General features: G+C 50.6%; 3 non-coding genes across 3 annotated transcripts; 2 read left to right on the plus strand and 1 right to left on the minus strand.

Annotated features, from left to right (window-relative positions):
* Positions 1-2,975: 2,975 nt before the first annotated feature.
* Positions 2,976-3,049, plus strand: TRNAT-CGU. The gene has a single exon. It is a non-coding gene; the product is annotated as a tRNA-Thr (tRNA).
* A 2,911-nt stretch (positions 3,050-5,960) lies between these two features.
* On the minus strand, positions 5,961-6,033 carry TRNAV-AAC. The gene has a single exon. It is a non-coding gene; the product is annotated as a tRNA-Val (tRNA).
* Positions 6,034-9,853: 3,820 nt separating this feature from the next.
* Positions 9,854-9,925, plus strand: TRNAC-GCA. The gene has a single exon. It is a non-coding gene; the product is annotated as a tRNA-Cys (tRNA).
* Positions 9,926-12,728: the final 2,803 nt, after the last annotated feature.

Here is a 12,728-nt window from a genome sequence, read left to right on the forward strand (position 1 = left end):
CCAATGCTACACTCAGTTTTTCAGAAATTAGTCGACTTTATGGCCAGAAAAGACCATTAGAGCATCTAATCTGACCCCCTGCATATCACAGGCCTCCTGTATGGCACAATAGCTACTTTGGGGGCAAAGACATTCCAGAAAGGCATCTAGTCTTCATTAAACGACATCAGGAGATGGAGAATCCACCACTTTCCCTGGTAGCTTGTTCCTGTGGTGAATCATCCTCGCTGTTGAATATTTGTGCCTCAGTTGTAATATGAATTTGTCTCTTTTCACCTTCCAGCCACTGGGTCTTCTTATGCCTTTCTCTGCTCTCTTCAAGAGCCCTTTAATATCCAATCTTTTCTCTCCATTAAGGCACTTCAACACTTCATTGAAGTCACCTTTCAATCTTCTTTTGATCAGCTAAACAGGTTGAGCTCTTTCAATAGCTCACTAGAAGGCATTTTCCTCCAGACCTCACAACATTTGGTGGCTCTTTGCTGCCCCAGCTCCAATTTCACAACATCTTTTTCAAATCAAGACATCAAACCTGGAGGTAGTATTTGCCTAGCTGTACATCGCTTGCAAAAGAAACAGGTCTTTTTGGTGACAAGTGTTGAAAGGAGCCATTAGACAAATGTGGAGACAGGAAAAATGTCCCCTAACTGAACTGGCATCTCTGGATGAATCATAGAATCATAGAATCTCAGGGTTGGAAGGGACCTCAGGAAGTCATCTAGTCCAACCCCCTGCTCAAAGCAGGACCTAACCCAACTAAATCATCCCAGCCAGGGCTTTGTCAAGCCTGACCTTAAAAACCTCTAAGGAAGGAGATTCCACTACCTCCCTAGGTAACCCATTCCAGTTCTTCACCACCCTACTAGTGAAAAAGTTTTTCCTAATATCCAACCTAAACCTCCCCCTCTGCAACTTGAGACCATTACTCCTTGTTCTGTCATCTTCTACCACTGAGAACAGTCTAGATCCATCCTCTTTGGAACCCCCTTTCAGGTAGTTGAAAGCAGCTATCAAATCCCCCCTCATTCTTCTCTTCTGCAGACTAAACAATCCCAGTTCCCTCAGCCTCTCCTCATAAGTCATGTGCTCCAGCCCCCTAATCATTTTTGTTGCCCTCCGCTGGACTCTCTCCAATTTATCCACATCCTTCTTGTAGTGTGGGGCCCAAAACTGGACACAGTACTCCAAATGAGGCCTCACCAGTGCTGAGTAGAGGGGGATGATCACATCCCTCGATCTGCTGGAAATGCCCCTACTTATACAACCCAAAATGCCATTAGCCTTCTTGGCAACAAGGGCACACTGTTGACTCATATTCAGCTTTTCGTCCACCGTAACCCCTAGGTCCTTTTCTGCAGAACTGCTACCCAGCCATTCGGTCCCTAGCCTGTAGCAGTGCATCGGATTCTTCCGTCCTAAGTGCAGGACTCTGCACTTGTCCTTGTTGAACCTCATCATATTTCTTTTGGCCCAATCCTCTAATTTGTCTAGGTCCCTCTGTATCCTATCCCTACCCTCCAGCGTATCAACCACTCCTCCCAGTTTAGTGTCATCTGCAAACTTGCTAAGGGTGCAGTCCACACCATCCTCCAGATCGTTAAAGATGCTGAAGTCACAACACAGAGCGCTAAACACTATATGAGAACGGGTGGTGTCAGAAGAGTCTCTACCAAAGCCTTTTCCCACCAGCAGGGGCCTCTCTGTGCACAGAACTCCAGGTAGCATGATGGCTGTAGGCAGTGGAGAACTCCATTTTGGCATCTCTTTTGTGGTGAACATCTGCAGTGGCTATTAAAAGGTCTCTAGATAGTGATCTTTGGGAAGAGCTGGCTGAAGAACCTTCCTACTAATCAGGAGAGCCTGGCTTGGCCTTCCTCGCCGAACCTAGTGTGTCTGTTGGCTCCTTTTTTTGTCTCTTTTCAGAGAAAGAAAGATCTGTCAGTAGAATAGTTCTAAGTGCTTGTTCAAGACAGAGAGAGCCTTCCTTGCGGCTGAGTCTTGGTGCCATGGGGCATGCCTCACTGCAGCACCTCCTGCTGACCATCCTAGCAATTAGCTCTGGTTCACCGGTGCGCCTTCATCTAGTAGCGTCTGGCCACCATCTGTTCTATCATTAGGACCCATGTTGCTCTCAGGACTTCAGTGTCTTCTTATGGACACAGCTCTCTGGCTGTGCCCCACTCAGTTCTCTCCCCCCTGCTGGGGGGGGGGGATGTCCTCTACCCAGACACTTGCCTCAGTGGCCGGCTGCAGTCCAGGGTGTAGCCACCTGTGTCAGTGGCTACTGAGGCAAAAGGTGTGAACCTCCAACCCTGCCATCTGTTTCCCTGGACCATTTCCCAACAGACCTAGAACCTTCCTCCACCTTTGTATCAGGGCCTTAGTCTGGCAGTAGTCAGCCAGGAGGTCACTCATGCACCCCTTACCCCAGCACTGCTCTGATCATGGTGCCCTCCCTGCTCCTTCCTTCCTAGCAGCCAATCTTCCCTTCTCAGACTCCAAGGAGTGACTAACTCTTGCTGTGCTGAGCACCTCTTTATATATGGGCTGCTCCAGCAAGCCTTCTCCTGATTGGCTCTCCCAATAAGCCCTTTCTTGATAGGCTGGGTTCTGCACAGCCTCTTCAAGGCTGCCTTAATCTTTCTCCTGCTTGTTTGGGGCAGACAGCCCACCACACATGGAAAGTGGCAAATGAGAAGTCTGGAGCTGAAGGAAAGGTTACCATGACTCAGAACTGAGCCGAGGTTGCTGCGACTGAAACACAGATCACTAACCATTATATGATCACAGTGACTGGTGGGAGAGGCACATGTTAGAAGCCCTCTGTCTACTCAGCTGTGGCTTTCTGTGCACAGAGAGCCAGACACCTCAAGGTCTGCAAGTCTTGAGGGTAATGGGGAACGTCTGTACTTTAGAACTTGCAGGTGTTGACTTGAACCAGCAAATGAAACAGTTGCAAATACTTTCTTCAGGCAGGCACCATGGCTTAGCTGGCTAAAGCACCTGTCTCGTAAACAGGAGATCCTGGGTTCAACTCCCAGTGGTGCCTTGGTGTATGGATTTTGTCTCCTCTGCTCACATTTTCCTGTGTCTGCCTAGGAAACAGAAGAGGCCTCCCTTGGTATCCAAGTCATTGCTTGCTAAGGAAAAGGCATCTTTGGAGAGAAGCATGGGAAACAATCAAATCACAAACCTGGAGTTGATGAAAACGCTGCTATGACTGGCATTGGCATGGCGGTTGCTTCAACTGCAATTGCTGCAACACGAGAGCCTGCGCCACACATCCTTGTGATTCCCTGGAGATGTTCACACACAGATGTCATGTCACCTTCCTTTTGATTGTCATTGATGAAAAATGGAGCGGTTGGGAGAAAAGTCCCAGAGAGTCGCACCGTGGCTAAGCTGGGTGACTCACCTGCCAGGTAAAGTGGAGTTAGGGATGCAGCTCCCAGTAGTGCCTTAACAAATGTGTCTGCTCTTCCCACCTTTTGGTGAATCTTTTGCGGAAACAGAGAAGACTGCCTCTGCCTTGCAATGCAAATGCTTGCAAAAGAAACCAGTTGTTTTTTCTGACAAGTGTCAGAAGGAGGCACATAAGAAATGTGGAGACAAGGAAAAGGTCATCATAACTCAACTTGCATCCATGGCTCTTGAGGCCAGAATGCAGAGCACTAAGCACTGTACGACTACAGCAAAATCTAAACTTTACACCTTATTACACTAGGCAGTAGTTAGGTCAAGCAATTTTCTCATCCTACTGGATGTTACCCTCCTTAATACATAGAATTCCCCCTAAAACCTGGATTACTGTCCTCAGATGACCTTCATTTTCTCAGGATTCCTGCTGCTTCCAGCATAGGTGGGGGAGGAGAAAGGCAAAAACATGATGCCCCAGTCTCCTATTTTATATCCTTAGTTCAAGTGTCTAGAAGACACTTGCCCAGACGTGTCCGGGTGGGCTCTGCTGAGTCACTAGGTTGGGGAATCCTCCTGGTGTGGTCTTGTGCAACTGAGTCATAGACTTGAGCGGTCCCCACAGTGTTGTGTTTGGGCATCTGTCACTGAATTGGAAATCCCTTAATTACAATTCCTCTGCTGATTCATGGCTGTTGAACACCCTCCTCGGCAGGGGTCACTAGCAAAATTATAGCCTATTTCAGTAACAACCATACAGCAAAATGCATAACTTCACACACCCTCATGCTATACATATTTGGACAGAATAACCGATTTCAGCGGATCATGACTTTTCATATGATAACTTACATGGAATGGTTTGTAGGACATATCACAGCCATATATGAATGATGACTAAGTGAGCTACAGGGAGCTATTTTGAAGTACATCATGTCACAAAAGCCTCTAGAGACTGGCCTTTGGGGAGAGCTGGCTGAAGAGCCTTCTGAGTAACCGAGAGATCCAGGCTTGGCCCTGCCAGTTTGTGCTTGCGAACTAAACTTGTCCGTTGGGCTCCCTTTTTTGTGTCTCTTTCACAGAAACAGAGCAGAAGTTCTTGGCCAATCCTTGAAAGTGCTTGTTCAAGACACAGGGAGCCTCTGTGCTGGGGCAGGGGTAGGGGTGCAGGAGGTGGTCGGGGGTGGAGGTGCTTACCTCGGGCAGCACAGCTCCCAAAGTGACTGGCACACACTCCCCTCTGGCAGTGGCTCCTAGGCAGTGGGATACGGGGGCGGGTCAGCTGTGGCGTTTGCACTCAGGGCTGCAGGGCCGGCCACTTCCAGGAGCAGTGTGGCAGGGAGGGAGGGGGCAGAGTGGGCAGGGAGCCACCTTAGCGCTGCTGGCACATCTCCGTGTGTCGCTTGGGGAGGCATCAGGTCTCCATGGGCTGTCTGGGGCAGGGGCCGAGGGGGCTCGGGCCACCCCTTTGCCTCCTCTCTCCAGGCTCCCAGCCCATCTTGCCGGCCGACAGGGATTTTAGGGTGCAGCAGCGCAGGGAGCAGGAAGGGCGAACCACAGCGGCTGCCTCCCCCACATGCAGGAAAATGGCTTGACCTGCTGGCCCCACGGACTAAGGCACCAGGCCTCCAGCTTGCCCCATTCGACCCAATGGGTTGATCTTGTGGCCAGAATTATTTGCAGTCGGGATTTCCCCCAACAGTGCCCCACAGGGGTCCAGGGTCAGCTCCAGCACAGGCCACACAGGAAGGCTTAATGCTCGAGCTGCAGCACATGCTGGGCAGGCTCTAGGCCGGGCTCCCCATGGCAGGAGAGAAGAAGAAGACTCGGCCCCTGGAGGGGCAGGCTGGGGCTTCCTGGATCCCATTTGCTCACAGCCAGCGCCCTGCCCCCACTCCCATGTCATCAATGGCACCCCCAGGTCAGCCAGAATGGAGCAGCGGTTTTCACTGCACCAAGTCCACTTACGGCTTACAGGCAACTCCCAAAGCCACCACAGCCCACCATGTCGGCCAGAAAGGAGCCCACTCAGCCTCGCCATTGCTGCTTTTCCGTCCCCCCAGAACCCCGCTTCTCCTGGGCTGCAAGGAGCCATCCCTGGGAAGCCAAGAGGCAGGCACAGGATTCTGCCTCCCAGCAGCCAACCGCACCTCCCCCGGCTTTGCAGAACGAATGGTGACGCTCTACTAACCCCACTTAGCCGCACTGAGGTGCTTAGCTTCTGCCCTGCCTTCCTCAGCTCGACTTTCCTCTTTTCCCCCATTCCTGCCTCACTTCCTCCTTTGGCAAGTCACGCAGAGGAGGCCAGCAGGAAGAGCCGGCCTCCACCGGCCAACCTCCAACAGCAGAGGAGGCCAAGCCACAAGCCTCCAAAAGGTGACACGCCGCACTCCTCTAGGTTCTCCAGCCTGACGCCAAGGTGCTTTCTCCACTGCTGTCAGCACCCTCTGTCATGCAGGGGTTGGAGTTATCCCACGGACAGGCCAATAGGAGAAGGAGGAGCGTCTTCCTGAACAGCAAGGGGATCTGGCAAAAGGAAGCCAGCATGTTTCTGCCTGGTTTTGAACCAGGGACCTTTTGCGTGTTAGGCAAACGTGATAACCACTACACTACAGAAACTCCATCTGCTTGGCTGTTGCTCACCCTGGCACAGACCGATGGACAAACCTGGAGAAAGTGGTGACAGCCCTTCAATAGGTCAGCTGGCAGAGCAGAGGTCTGGAGCGGGCACTCAGGAAGTCGTCCTTACGTCGCCCTTGTGACTCCAGCTTGAGGGAGAGCTTCTTTTTCTTCCCCTTGCTGACAAAGAGCAAGAGAAGAATGAAAGGGCAGGTGGGCCAACTCGGTGCAGAAGCCCATGCTGTCTTTTCTTGCTGCATAGCATGAAATGAGGGACTTGTGGCAGTTAAAGGCACTGCTGCACTTTCAGAAAACATCCCACCCGTGTACAAAGAGGGATAGAAGAGCCTGTTAGTCTAGCACGCTCCCAACTGAACTACTTCAGCAGCTGCTCGGTTTCTTTTTGGCCTCCCGCTTTTCTGTCTGGGATGTTGTTGTCAGCTGTGGCACAGAAAAAGGATGTCATTGCGAGCAGCCCATGAAGACAAGATTCACTTTTGCCTTCCTTGCTCGGCTTTACTCGCTTCCTCGCCCTATTCCTGCCTTAGTTCCTGGGTTACCTGAAGGCGACGGGGGGCCAGCAGTACCAGGAGGAAGTTGGGCAGCTAGACCCTGGTGGCAAAAGTCCTGCCGCCACTTGCCACCCCACTCTCTTCTCCCAGCGTCACATATTGGCCACCAGGGACTTGGGGCCCAGCAGCGCAACGGAAGGCAGTGGACAGAGCCACCCTCGCCTTGAAGCTCCGGCTCATTAAACCACATCTTCAGTCGCTGATGGCCAATGAGAGACCGACATCGCTTGCTATTTTAGCACTTGGAAATGCCATTGGTCAGTCATTGGATCTCTGTAATGCTGTTACAGAACAAATGAACATAGAATCTCAGTGTGACATTCTATACCTTTGGGGGAGCGGCTGTAACCCCATAATCCTCATTTTCATATCATCGTGATCTTACATATAGAGCATGACTTGTAAGGTATCAGGGAAAGGATATGATCGGCTGAAACTCACTTCTCTACCTATAGATGTAGACCATTCATGCATATGAAGTCATGATAATTGTGCAGCGTGGTTGTCACTGTGCTGCAAGGTGGGGGAGTCAGCCAAATATTAGCTCCCTAGTGGCAACAGCAAGGAAAGTAACCAACACCCGGACAGGGTGTCAAACAACCCATCGACAGCCATTGCCCAGCAAGGGAGCTACAATGTAATGACTCACCTGAATGAGGACACCCCAGGGGAATTGCTCAGACTTGCTCGGAGAGACGCAGTGATGCTCACCTGACTCTGAAGGGGGGAGGGGGGCACAAAGCCATGAGGGAAGAAAGGACATGATAAAAGGAGAGACATTTGCCAGGCTTTATCTCTCTCTGCCACCTGCGTCTACAGACACCCCCACACCAAGCAACTGAAGCGCTGATGAAAGGGGAGAGCCTGGCTGAAAAGCCACCAGCCAGCCTGTGGTGAGGAGCATCTGAGTTTGTAAGGGTACTGAAAGGGTTAAGATCAGCTTAGAATTAAAAGCAATGAGGAGTCCGGTGGCACCTTAAGGACTAACAGATTTATTTGGGCATAAGCCTTCGTGGGTAAAAAGCCCACTTCTTCAGATGCATGGAGTGCAAATTGCAGATAGAGGCATAAATATAGATTGGAACATGAAGTGACGGGAGTTACCATATAAGGGGAGAACCAGTGTTGAATGCTAATTCAGTCAGGGTGGATGTGGTCCTCTCCCCATAACTGATGGGGAGGTGTCAATACCAAGAGAGGGAAAATTGCTTTTGTCGTGAGCCAGCTACTCCCAGTCCTTATTCAAGCTCAAATTAATGGTGTTGTTTGCAAATCAATTGCAACTCTGCCATTTCTCTTTGAAGTCTGTTTTTGAAGTTTTTTTGAATGGCTACTTTGAATTGTTGGGTGTGAATGTGTAAATGTGCTATTGACTGTATAAGTCTCATATGGTCTCGTGATCTGGATTCCTGGTTTTCACCCAGGCGGCCTGGGTTCAATTCCGAGCGTGGGAACAGTGCAGAGCTCTTGCTCAGAGAGGAGGCAGGAAATGAAAGGAATGGGAAGGGATCCTGCCAGCAGGGGAGTTGGACAGTGTTGGGAGGGGACCCCAGAAGTGGGGGTGGGGCAGTGGTCTGGGGGGAGATGAGGGAAAGATCCCAGCTCTGTGGGAAGTTGACATTCTGGAGAGCACAGGCCTGGCATGGGGGGTGGGAAGAGTGAGTGTGTCCCTCTAAACTCACCACCAGCAGACTAGGAAGAATTACGTATTTGTTGGTAAATGTCAATTTCTGTGTAAACACACAACCCAATGGCAAAATCTTTCCATCGATAATCATCAAAACTAACAGATGGGCAAAGTAAGAAACGTGTTGCTTGAGAACTTATCCTGTTCTAATCCTCTAGGGTTCCCTTTTGCCTTAGGCACCACCACGTGGGCATTTCATATCCCTCCTCATTTTCACACAGACACACAATTTCCTTTGCACAGATCCATGAACAGCAAAACCTCCCTGTGTCTATTGTCTGAGCCAGGGCATTCGACTCCACTGAAACCTTCTCTCCTGCAATGGCAATGGTCAGACAGAGGGGATGCGTCCACCTTCCCCCTGGCAGTGAGATATTCACTCTCCTCTTCATGCTGCTGTTGTTATTCCATGAGTCATCAAGGATGGAATAAAAAGCTGAGTTTACTCCAGGGTGAGGAAAGAAAGGAGCCACCAACGCCCTCAAAAATCTCAGTGCCCAGAGAAAACCTGCCTCTGTTACTGGACTCCCAGAGGTGCTGGCAATACAACGGGAAAAGGGACTGTCTGAATTGCCAAGGCAGGGAATGAACAATCTACAGCAACATCATTAACCACAAACACACACTAATCATGCTCCAGCCAGTAGGGAAATGGGCAGGAATTCTGGCTGTTCAGCCATGGCCACATGTACAGAGCTGCACAGCAGTGAGTGTGCTGGGGAAGCTGGTCTGAGCAAACAATTTGTAATGACCCTTCAGTGAGAACAGAAGCAGAGTGTAGAAAGGCCTCTGTGTTAAGTGGTTGAGGCCTTAGGGAGCTGGGCTAAAAAACCATGGGGGCCTTTCTGTGAAGGTTTGATCCTTGCCAGCTAGGCAAGGCTGGAGTGTGGTGTCTCCTTGGCTGCACTTTCAGGGTCTGATCACAACAGTGCCAGAGGGAGCCAAGCCTAGACATATTCAGAGGCTAAGGCCAGATCAATATTTCAAACAGTGAGTCTAGGCTGCTGCAGCTCAGTAATGGAGATGCTCTATGCCAGGGTTTCTCAAACATCCTTTCTACTGCAACCTCCTTCTGCCAAAATAACTTAATACGTAGCCCTGGAAAAAGGGACCAAGCCCCTCCACTCAGGGGGGCAAAGACTGAGCTCCAATGGGGGGAGGGCAAAGCCTGAGGGATTCAGCCCTGGGTGGGGGGGGCTCAGACTTTTGGCTCCAGCCCCAGGACCCAACAAGTCTAATGCCAGCCCTGGTGACCCCATTAAAACAGGGTCACAACCCACTTTGCAGTCCTGACCCACAGCTTGAGAACCACTGCTCCATGCTGAGGGGGGAGAGTTTTCCTGTTGGTGTAGTCAATCCACTTCCCCAGGAGGTGGCAGCTCTGTCATGGGCAGAAGCTATATCAGTGGGTGTGCAAGCTGCGGTGTTTACCACATTTAAGAAGTTTAATCAAACCCCATTTTTAAAACCACCTGTGGTCTGGGAATGGCAAAGGAGCTCGATGAAGCAGGGTCTGTCCTTCAAAGTCCTGGAGACCACGATTCCATACTCCTGTTGTAATGGGGGTATAGCTCAGTGGTAGAGTGTTTGATTGCAGATCAAGTGGTCCTTTGTTCAAACCCAGGTGCCCTCTTAAAGAAAAGAAAAACATTTCCATTCTCCATTATGTTCAGGAGCTCCACCATACGAGGATGTTTGAAATGAATGTGAACACTCAACATTTTGCTGTCCAAATGCATAAAAACCTAGCAAACCTGTCCATCTGCTGAAATCAGTTCCAATCCTCTAAGTGTCTAGTTTATGTTTTCATCAATTAAACAAAGGGATCATTCCCTGAAGCAGAGCACAAGTTTGAAATACAGGCAGCATAGAGCTAATATTCATAATGTCAACTACAAAAAAATGATACACATCTAGAGATCGCATCATTATAATCAGCCAATCAGAACCTCTCCACAGACCCCTTACACGACCACTTCTCTGTAATATTGGCTGCAAATATAGAACAGTGGTCACAACGGTGATCTATACAGTTACAGATTATGTCAATAACGTCACAGGAGGTGACACAGCATCAGAGAGACTGATACTGGAATAGCCTCCAGTTTTGGTGTCCTCGTTTGAAAAAGATGTTGTGAAATTGGAGCTGGGGCAGCAAAGAGCCACCAAATGTTCTGAGGGCTGGAGAAAAATGCCTTCTAGGGAGCTATTGAAAGAGCTCAACCTGTTTAGCTGATCAAAAGAAGATTGAAAGGTGACTTCACTGAAGTGTTGAAGGGCCTTAATGGAGAGAAAAGATTGGGTATTAAAGGGCTCTTGAATCGAGCAGAGAAAGGCCTAACAAGACCCAATGGCTGGAAGGTGAAAAGAGACAAATTCATATTACAACTAAGGCACAAAAATTCAACAGCGAGGATGATTCACCACAGGAACAAGCTACCAAGGAAAGTGATGGATTCTCCATCTCCTGATGTCATTTCATGAAGACTAGATGCCTTTCTGGAATGTGTTTGCCTCAAAAGTAGCTCTTGTGTCCTACAGGAGGCCTGTGATATGCAGGGGGTCAGATTAGATGCTCTAATGGTCTCTTCTGGCCATAAAGTCAACTAATTTCTGAAAAACTGAGTGTAGCATTGGGAGCAGTGTCTGATGTTTCCCTGTCTAGCCGGCTTGCTGCCTAGAACGAACGCTCCTGGAGTGGGGTGATCCCCAGGGAGCAGCTCAAACCTGCAAAGTGCCTGGCCAGGGGCAGGACATTAGCCCAGCAAGGGAGGGGTGTGGCAGTGACATCACAAAGGCCTTTGGCAGGACCTCAGCCTATTGGTCCAAGGTGGTGGGGAGGTGGTGACCTCACAGAGAGATGCTGACATCAGCCAGGCAGGACCGGGGCGAGGGGCCAGGGAAACCTCAGAGACCCCTGTGGCTTTGCTTCCGCAAGTCTCCTTCTCCAGGTCTCTCTTTGAGGACTGAGAGAGTATTCGGGTTCACGGACGTGAGCGCCTGGAGGAACCTCTTTCGAGTTTTCTCTTTCCCTTTCAGTGATTTTACTAGAAAACAGCCGTCCCTGTTTAGAAGGTAAGAGCCTCCTGGAGGTTTGAAACCTGTTCAGTCTGATCCATCTGGTGACAGTTGAATTCTAGGCATGGAAAACACGAGCTTAAGGAGGCAGAATTTTATTCTGCACCTGGGATTTTGTCCCTTAGAATCACTGGGGACATTGGGGTTTGTCCTTTTTGTTTACCTTTTGTCCTTTCTCCTGTTCCCCTCTCAACACCAGGAGAGGGGTGTGTGTTGCGGGAGAGTGCTCAAAATGTGGGGCTGAAATAGTGCTCGGGCAGTGATCCCCACCAGTGACCTGGGCCATCCTTTGGGCTCCCTGGTGAGAACCCTCAGCCTCCCGCCCTCAGTCTGTACCCTGATTGGCTGAGCAGGGAGTTATTGACAGGGAGGAGACTCAGGTCCTTGTTGTTCTCTTTTAAGATCAAGTAAATAAGTCAGAACCAGTTCTATGTTTGATGGATTTTGCTGCTTCTGGGCCCAAGCCGCCTACTCCTTGGGCACACTTGTTCCCCATTCACAGTGCCACCCCCCTCTCTATTCTCAGCAAGCTGCAGCATGAGGTTTCAGCTACCGTACTCCCACCCCCTCCCTTTCCTGTTGATAGCAGCCAAGGGAATTGCTGGGAAATTTGGTTCTTTCCCTGCTCCAGGGCTGGCTCTATAGGCAGGGAGCTAACCAAGGAACTACAGCTCTCAGGGCTCCCTGTTGGTTCTCCGCTCCCAGGCTCGATCCCTGCTGGCTGCCGCCCCTGCAAATGGGCTGCTCCAGGCACCTGCTTGCTTTACTGGTGCCTAGAGCCACCCTGACCCTGTGCCCCTGCCCGGAGCCTGCATCCAGCACCCAAACTCCATTCTAGAGCCTGCACCTGACTCCATCCCAGAGCGCAACCTCTCAACCATCCTACACTCCAATCCCCTGCCCCAATCCAGGGCCTGCACCCCAGACCTCCTCCCCCCACTCAAACTCCCTTGCAGAGCCTTAGGCAAGTGTGGGGAAGAGTTCGGGGGGGGGGCAGGCTCTGAGTGGTCTGGGCACCACCAAAACTTCTACAAACCTGCTGCCACTGATACTTGGGGCGGGGTGAGGAGGCGAGCGGCGAGTCGGTGGATGGAGGGGGGCGCCATTTTCAGTATTTTAATGTTTGGTACTGCAGTGATCGACTGCTGTGTGCAGTAATATAGTGACCCCTGGGGGGTCCATACTCGGGGGGGGGGTGAGGAGGTCAGCTGCGAGTCGGCGGATGGAGAGGGGCAAATCTCTCAGATTCAAAATCTGGGACAGTGTCTGTTGGTCCTTTTTGCTGCTTTTCTCTGGGTTGGGGGTTGTCCCAGTGCTGCACAGAGGGGGTTCCCACAGGAAGGTGCTTGCTCCTAACC

The sequence above is a fragment of the Mauremys mutica genome, unplaced genomic scaffold (genome assembly GCF_020497125.1).
Source record: "Mauremys mutica isolate MM-2020 ecotype Southern unplaced genomic scaffold, ASM2049712v1 Super-Scaffold_100033, whole genome shotgun sequence".
Classification (NCBI taxonomy): Eukaryota; Metazoa; Chordata; order Testudines; family Geoemydidae; genus Mauremys; species Mauremys mutica.